Here is a 7,500-nt window from a genome sequence, read left to right on the forward strand (position 1 = left end):
GAACGAAACTACGCCAACCATACCTCCAAAACACGGCACCGCCATCTATGACAATGTGACGAAACCACATGCAATAGCTCCATCTACGCGAATCGGACGACACTACGTCCACCATGTCGAGCGCACCACCAAAAATACCGCCATCTGCAGGTCTCCCGCAACATGGCCTGCTGCACCGACGATACTGCCATCTATGAGACGACAAGCCGACGACGACATCGCTAGGGCCCACAGTGCCCATTTTCCGACGCCACCCACAAAGCCTGCATCATCTGTCCACCACAGGAGCCCCAACGCCAGTGCCTGCGCCGCACGAAGTCGTCGACCGATCATCGCTCCGCTCCACTCCACTCGCACCCGCACCCGCAAGTGCCCCACCCCAACCGCCCAAATCGCAACTCCAGCGGATGAACGGCGGACTCTTCCCGCACTCGTAACGTGCAATCCACCCCTATATCATGCGTTTCATGAAGAGTTATATCCAATATGCCATATTCCCGCTGTCCCTATACATGCTCTAAGTAGCTCGCTTGCTACAGCAGCAGCAGCACCACGTCCGCGCGCTTCCCTGGGGGCACTGAACCGCAGGACGCGAGACCCCACGCCCAGTGGCAAACAGGACTCCTCTCACAATATAGACGGTCACTACCCCGCACAACGATGACGGTGTGGGGGCCATTTTACGACACCGCTTCCTGCGGTGCCAACGCTGTCGTAGAGTCGATACGCCATCTTTGGTAGAAGGCAACCATTCCGCTGTAAATGAGTACGTCGCTCGTAGTTCAGTCACCTCGCAGCACTGCTCAGTAAACTATGCAGGCCCACATAGATAGATCAAATACGCAAATGCCCCTATACATGCTGAACGTCTGTGCAAACAAAAGGAACCACACGTCACCCACACACTCTATCACACACTACTCTCTGCCTGTAACAGACACAGATGCAATAATTAAGCACCACCATGGACCAACGTCCGGTGCATCCTATCCGCCACAGTACACCAACCAGACTATGATAACCAGGCCACGAGGTCCAATCATAAAACAGAATATCCCACTCGTCCGACAACCACAATTGCTCAGATAAGCCACCAACACCCACACATGTCCCACACAGGGGTGCACCCAACATCACCACACTGCCTCGTCTTACAGAACAAACACACTGGCAGGAATGAAACACACAGGTCTGCCGCAACCTCGGACACGGCGCGCCCCCTCTCACTACCGAAAAGCGCATCCCAACGTGACATACCTCCTTTGACACACTGACGCTGCCTCGGGCATCCACTTCCTACGGTCAATATGAACGAACCTCGCCCCGCCCCCCCCCCCCCCCCCCCCACCAACACGCCATCCCATACCACAATGTGTACCGTACCCAAACCTAACGTGTACTGTACTACAACGCAATGTGTACCAAAACACAACCCAGTTTGTACCTTAACCTAACCTATGTCACCTTAACCTAACCTATGTCACCTTAACCTAACCTATGTCACCTTAACCTAACCTATGTCACCTTAACCTAACCTATGTCACCTTAACCTAACCTATGTCACCTTAACCTAACCTATGTCACCTTAACCTAACCCATCTTGCACCTTAACCTAACCTATGTCGCCTTAACCTAACCTCTGTTGCACCTTAACCTAACCTGTGTTGCACCTTAACCTAACCTGTGTTGCACCTTAACCTAACCTGTGTTGCACCTTAACCTAACGCAATTTGCACCGCAATGTAACGCAATTTGCACCGCAATGTAATGCAATTTGTACCGCAATCTACCCCAAGTTGTACCGCAATCTACCCCAAGTTGTACCGCAATCTACCCCAAGTTGTACCGCAATCTACCCCAAGTTGTACCGCAATCTACCCCAAGTTGTACCGCAATCTACCCCAAGTTGTACCGCAATCTACCCCAAGTTGTACCGCAATCTACCCCAAGTTGTACCGCAATCTACCCCAAGTTGTACCGCAATCTACCCCAAGTTGTACCGCAATCTACCCCAAGTTGTACCGCAATCTACCCCAAGTTGTGCCGCAATCTACCCCAAGTTGTGCCGCAATCTACCCCAAGTTGTGCCGCAATCTACCCCAAGTTGTGCCGCAATCTACCCCAAGTTGTGCCGCAATCTACCCCAAGTTGTGCCGCAATCTACCCCACGTTGTGCCTTAACCTAACCCACGTTGTGCCTTAACCTAACCCACGTTGTGCCTTAACATAACCCACGTTGTGCCTTAACATAACCCACGTTGTGCCTTAACCTAACCCACGTTGTGCCTTAACCTGCTCTGTAAATGGCATATGACACGTTACATTAATGTATTGTTGTCCAACCGCAACCCGCTCAGAATGTTGTGTACACAGCTACGTGTCATCTCCCCATAACAGCTGTATTGCAGTGTGGTACGCCATAGAGACGTGTGGGAGTAATGGACGCAGTGGATGGCGATCAGCATGAGCCGTCTGTTCATGTAGTGGCGCGTGTATGCAGACATAGTAGTCTCTTCTCACACAATGTGATAGCACGGTGTCCCGCGTTCCACATCTGCGACATGCTACAGAGGCCGGTTGACAGTTCGTCGCGCAATGGACATCGCATACGTACGGGGGCACCTTCCACGTGCCCTCTAGTCGGGCACATTTTGTTGCGTGGATGTGAGCGGATGTAGTGTGTCTTGACACCTGACAGGCAGGCATGCAATAATAGTTGACTTTGCAAACGGGGATGGACGTGGACGTGTACGTTTACTGGTGACGTTACGCAAATGAACAACTGGTAACCCGTTGTGGTGCGGTTGATCTTGCTGGAGGTACATCTGTGAGGGCAACGATCGGTACAGCTATGACGCGGTTGTGTCAGCGATACCCACCACACCAATGAACGTGAATGTGGATCTGGGTGTGAAGCGATACGCGGCTGTGGGTGGGTGGGACTGTCCCCGGCCGGTGAGGGGGGGCCGCCCGGCGTGCTGGCCGCGCGGTGCGTGGGCGCACGCGCTACAGCCGGCTGGTGGGGGCGCCCAGTGGCAGGCGCGCCGGCCGACGGACGCGGCAGGCGGCGCAGCTGCGCGCCGGGGCACCCTGCGCGCGGCGCCGTGCAGCCAAAGTGGGTCCTCGCCGGCCCGGTGCGAAGCGCGGTGGACATCTGCAGTGTGCTGGTCCGATTGAGGACTGTGTGCGTTGAGGATGCGCCGCCGCCCGGCACTCGGCGCCGCGACGCCGTCTGCTGCTCGGTCGCCCCAGCGGTTCTCGCTGGTGGTTTGTATCGCAGTTGTGCAGACGTGTTGGCACGTGCGCTGTGCTGGGAGAGTTCGCTTCGGCACCCACGTGGGGCCTTTGCCCTTCTGTGGCGCTGGCGTTGGAGCTGCCGGTCACCGTAGGTGGCGCGTGTTGTCTCCCGCCGGCAATGCCACGACAGCACGCTCCCGGGCCTCTGTCGGCAGCGGCAAGCTCAGTTGGGAGCACGGGTGGTCGCACCTAAAGCGTCTACTCGCCTAACTCCGGGCGATTGCGCCTCTCTCGAACCCGACCAAGTACTTAGGACGGCGCTGCGCGCCGCCGGGACCTGAGAGGGTTTCGAGGTGTATTGTGCAGGGGAGCTCAGCCTCCTCCTGTTTGCAGAATAATTGAGCGGACGCTTGCGTGTTCGCGCGGGCCCCCGGGACACACTCCCGGGCGGCCGGCTGCTCAGCTCTAGTTGACGCAGCTCCCTGGTTGATCCTGCCAGTAGTCATATGCTTGTCTCAAAGATTAAGCCATGCATGTCTCAGTACAAGCCGCATTAAGGTGAAACCGCGAATGGCTCATTAAATCAGTTATGGTTCCTTAGATCGTACCCACGTTACTTGGATAACTGTGGTAATTCTAGAGCTAATACATGCAAACAGAGTCCCGACCAGAGATGGAAGGGACGCTTTTATTAGATCAAAACCAATCGGTCGGCTCGTCCGGTCCGTTTGCCTTGGTGACTCTGAATAACTTTGGGCTGATCGCACGGTCCTCGTACCGGCGACGCATCTTTCAAATGTCTGCCTTATCAACTGTCGATGGTAGGTTCTGCGCCTACCATGGTTGTAACGGGTAACGGGGAATCAGGGTTCGATTCCGGAGAGGGAGCCTGAGAAACGGCTACCACATCCAAGGAAGGCAGCAGGCGCGCAAATTACCCACTCCCGGCACGGGGAGGTAGTGACGAAAAATAACGATACGGGACTCATCCGAGGCCCCGTAATCGGAATGAGTACACTTTAAATCCTTTAACGAGTATCTATTGGAGGGCAAGTCTGGTGCCAGCAGCCGCGGTAATTCCAGCTCCAATAGCGTATATTAAAGTTGTTGCGGTTAAAAAGCTCGTAGTTGGATTTGTGTCCCACGCTGTTGGTTCACCGCCCGTCGGTGTTTAACTGGCATGTATCGTGGGACGTCCTGCCGGTGGGGCGAGCCGAAGGCGTGCGACCGCCTCGTGCGTGTTCGTGCGTCCCGAGGCGGACCCCGTTGAAATCCTACCAAGGTGCTCTTTATTGAGTGTCTGGGTGGGCCGGCACGTTTACTTTGAACAAATTAGAGTGCTTAAAGCAGGCAAGCCCGCCTGAATACTGTGTGCATGGAATAATGGAATAGGACCTCGGTTCTATTTTGTTGGTTTTCGGAACCCGAGGTAATGATTAATAGGGACAGGCGGGGGCATTCGTATTGCGACGTTAGAGGTGAAATTCTTGGATCGTCGCAAGACGAACAGAAGCGAAAGCATTTGCCAAGTATGTTTTCATTAATCAAGAACGAAAGTTAGAGGTTCGAAGGCGATCAGATACCGCCCTAGTTCTAACCATAAACGATGCCAGCCAGCGATCCGCCGCAGTTCCTCCGATGACTCGGCGGGCAGCCTCCGGGAAACCAAAGCTTTTGGGTTCCGGGGGAAGTATGGTTGCAAAGCTGAAACTTAAAGGAATTGACGGAAGGGCACCACCAGGAGTGGAGCCTGCGGCTTAATTTGACTCAACACGGGAAACCTCACCAGGCCCGGACACCGGAAGGATTGACAGATTGATAGCTCTTTCTTGATTCGGTGGGTGGTGGTGCATGGCCGTTCTTAGTTGGTGGAGCGATTTGTCTGGTTAATTCCGATAACGAACGAGACTCTAGCCTGCTAACTAGTCGCGTGACATCCTTCGTGCTGTCAGCGATTACTTTTCTTCTTAGAGGGACAGGCGGCTTCTAGCCGCACGAGATTGAGCAATAACAGGTCTGTGATGCCCTTAGATGTTCTGGGCCGCACGCGCGCTACACTGAAGGAATCAGCGTGTCTTCCTAGGCCGAAAGGTCGGGGTAACCCGCTGAACCTCCTTCGTGCTAGGGATTGGGGCTTGCAATTGTTCCCCATGAACGAGGAATTCCCAGTAAGCGCGAGTCATAAGCTCGCGTTGATTACGTCCCTGCCCTTTGTACACACCGCCCGTCGCTACTACCGATTGAATGATTTAGTGAGGTCTTCGGACTGGTACGCGGCATCGACTCTGTCGTTGCCGATGCTACCGGAAAGATGACCAAACTTGATCATTTAGAGGAAGTAAAAGTCGTAACAAGGTTTCCGTAGGTGAACCTGCGGAAGGATCATTACCGACTAGACTGCATGTCTTTCGATGTGCGTGTCGTGTCGCGCAACACGCTACCTGTACGGCAGCAGCCGTGCGCCGCGTGCGGAACCACGCGTGCCTCTCAAAACTAACTGAAAAATGTTGTGTGGTACGAGCGCTGAAGCTCTGGAGCGGCTGGCCTGCGGCACCTGGCGCCTGGCGCCGGTTTTGAATGACTTTCGCCCGAGTGCCTGTCCGCTCCGGTGTGGAGCCGTACGACGCCCATCGGCCGTGAGGCCGTTGGACACAGAACGCTGGAACAGGGGCCGTCAAACGCCTCAGTCCCGCCTATGCAACTGTTTTGAAAGAGACAGTGGAAACTAACAGAAAAGATCACCCAGGACGGTGGATCACTCGGCTCGTGGGTCGATGAAGAACGCAGCAAATTGCGCGTCGACATGTGAACTGCAGGACACATGAACATCGACGTTTCGAACGCACATTGCGGTCCATGGATTCCGTTCCCGGGCCACGTCTGGCTGAGGGTCGGCTACGTATACTGAAGCGCGCGGCGTTTGTCCCGCTTCGGAGACCTGGGAGTGTCGTGGCCGCCTGTGGGGCCGGCCGCGTCTCCTCAAACGTGCGATGCGCGCCCGTCGCCTGGCGGTTCGCATACCGGTACTTTCTCGGTAGCGTGCACAGCCGGCTGGCGGTGTGGCGTGCGACACCTCGTACAACGACCTCAGAGCAGGCGAGACTACCCGCTGAATTTAAGCATATTACTAAGCGGAGGAAAAGAAACTAACAAGGATTCCCCCAGTAGCGGCGAGCGAACAGGGAAGAGTCCAGCACCGAACCCCGCAGGCTGCCGCCTGTCGTGGCATGTGGTGTTTGGGAGGGTCCACTACCCCGACGCCTCGCGCCGAGCCCAAGTCCAACTTGAATGAGGCCACGGCCCGTAGCGGGTGCCAGGCCCGTAGCGGCCGGTGCGAGCGTCGGCGGGACCTCTCCTTCGAGTCGGGTTGCTTGAGAGTGCAGCTCCAAGTGGGTGGTAAACTCCATCTGAGACTAAATATGACCACGAGACCGATAGCGAACAAGTACCGTGAGGGAAAGTTGAAAAGAACTTTGAAGAGAGAGTTCAAAAGTACGTGAAACCGTTCTGGGGTAAACGTGAGAAGTCCGAAAGGTCGAACGGGTGAGATTCACGCCCATCCGGCCACTGGCTCCCGCCCTCGGCAGATGGGGCCGGCCGCCCGCGCGGAGCAATCCGCGGCGGGGTCGTGTCCGGTTGCCTTTCCACTCGCCGCGGGGTGGGGCCGTTCCGGTGTGCGGTGGGCCGCACTTCTCCCCTAGTAGGACGTCGCGACCCGCTGGGTGCCGGCCTACGGCCCGGGTGCGCAGCCTGTCCTTCCGCGGGCCTCGGTTCGCGTCTGTTGGGCAGAGCCCCGGTGTCCTGGCTGGCTGCTCGGCGGTATATCTGGAGGAGTCGATTCGCCCCTTTGGGCGCTCGGGCTCCCGGCAAGCGCGCGCGGTTCTTCCCGGATGACGGACCTACCTGGCCCGGCCCCGGACCCGCGCCGCTGTTGGCTCGGGATGCTCTCGGGCGGAATAATCGCTCCCGTCAGCGGCGCTTCAGCTTTGGACAATTTCACGACCCGTCTTGAAACACGGACCAAGGAGTCTAACATGTGCGCGAGTCATTGGGCTGTACGAAACCTAAAGGCGTAATGAAAGTGAAGGTCTCGCCTTGCGCGGGCCGAGGGAGGATGGGGCTTCCCCGCCCTTCACGGGGCGGCGGCCTCCGCACTCCCGGGGCGTCTCGTCCTCATTGCGAGGTGAGGCGCACCTAGAGCGTACACGTTGGGACCCGAAAGATGGTGAACTATGCCTGGCCAGGACGAAGTCAGGGGAAACC

General features: G+C 56.5%; 3 non-coding genes across 3 annotated transcripts in view; all 3 read left to right on the forward strand.

Annotated features, from left to right (window-relative positions):
- The first annotated feature begins 3,716 nt into the window (after positions 1-3,716).
- On the forward strand, positions 3,717-5,625 carry LOC126139109 (small subunit ribosomal RNA). The gene has a single exon (XR_007528558.1). It is a non-coding gene; the product is annotated as a small subunit ribosomal RNA (ribosomal RNA).
- Positions 5,626-5,976: 351 nt separating this feature from the next.
- Positions 5,977-6,131, forward strand: LOC126139121 (5.8S ribosomal RNA). Its single transcript, XR_007528568.1, has one exon. It is a non-coding gene; the product is annotated as a 5.8S ribosomal RNA (ribosomal RNA).
- A 188-nt stretch (positions 6,132-6,319) lies between these two features.
- Positions 6,320-7,500, forward strand: part of LOC126139115 (large subunit ribosomal RNA) — a 4,222-nt gene continuing 3,041 nt past the window's right edge. Inside the window, exon 1 of the ribosomal RNA XR_007528563.1 lies at positions 6,320-7,500. This exon is cut by the window's right edge and continues 3,041 nt beyond it. This is a non-coding gene — a ribosomal RNA (large subunit ribosomal RNA).

This window comes from Schistocerca cancellata, unplaced genomic scaffold, assembly GCF_023864275.1.
Source record: "Schistocerca cancellata isolate TAMUIC-IGC-003103 unplaced genomic scaffold, iqSchCanc2.1 HiC_scaffold_676, whole genome shotgun sequence".
Taxonomy (NCBI): Eukaryota; Metazoa; Arthropoda; class Insecta; order Orthoptera; family Acrididae; genus Schistocerca; species Schistocerca cancellata.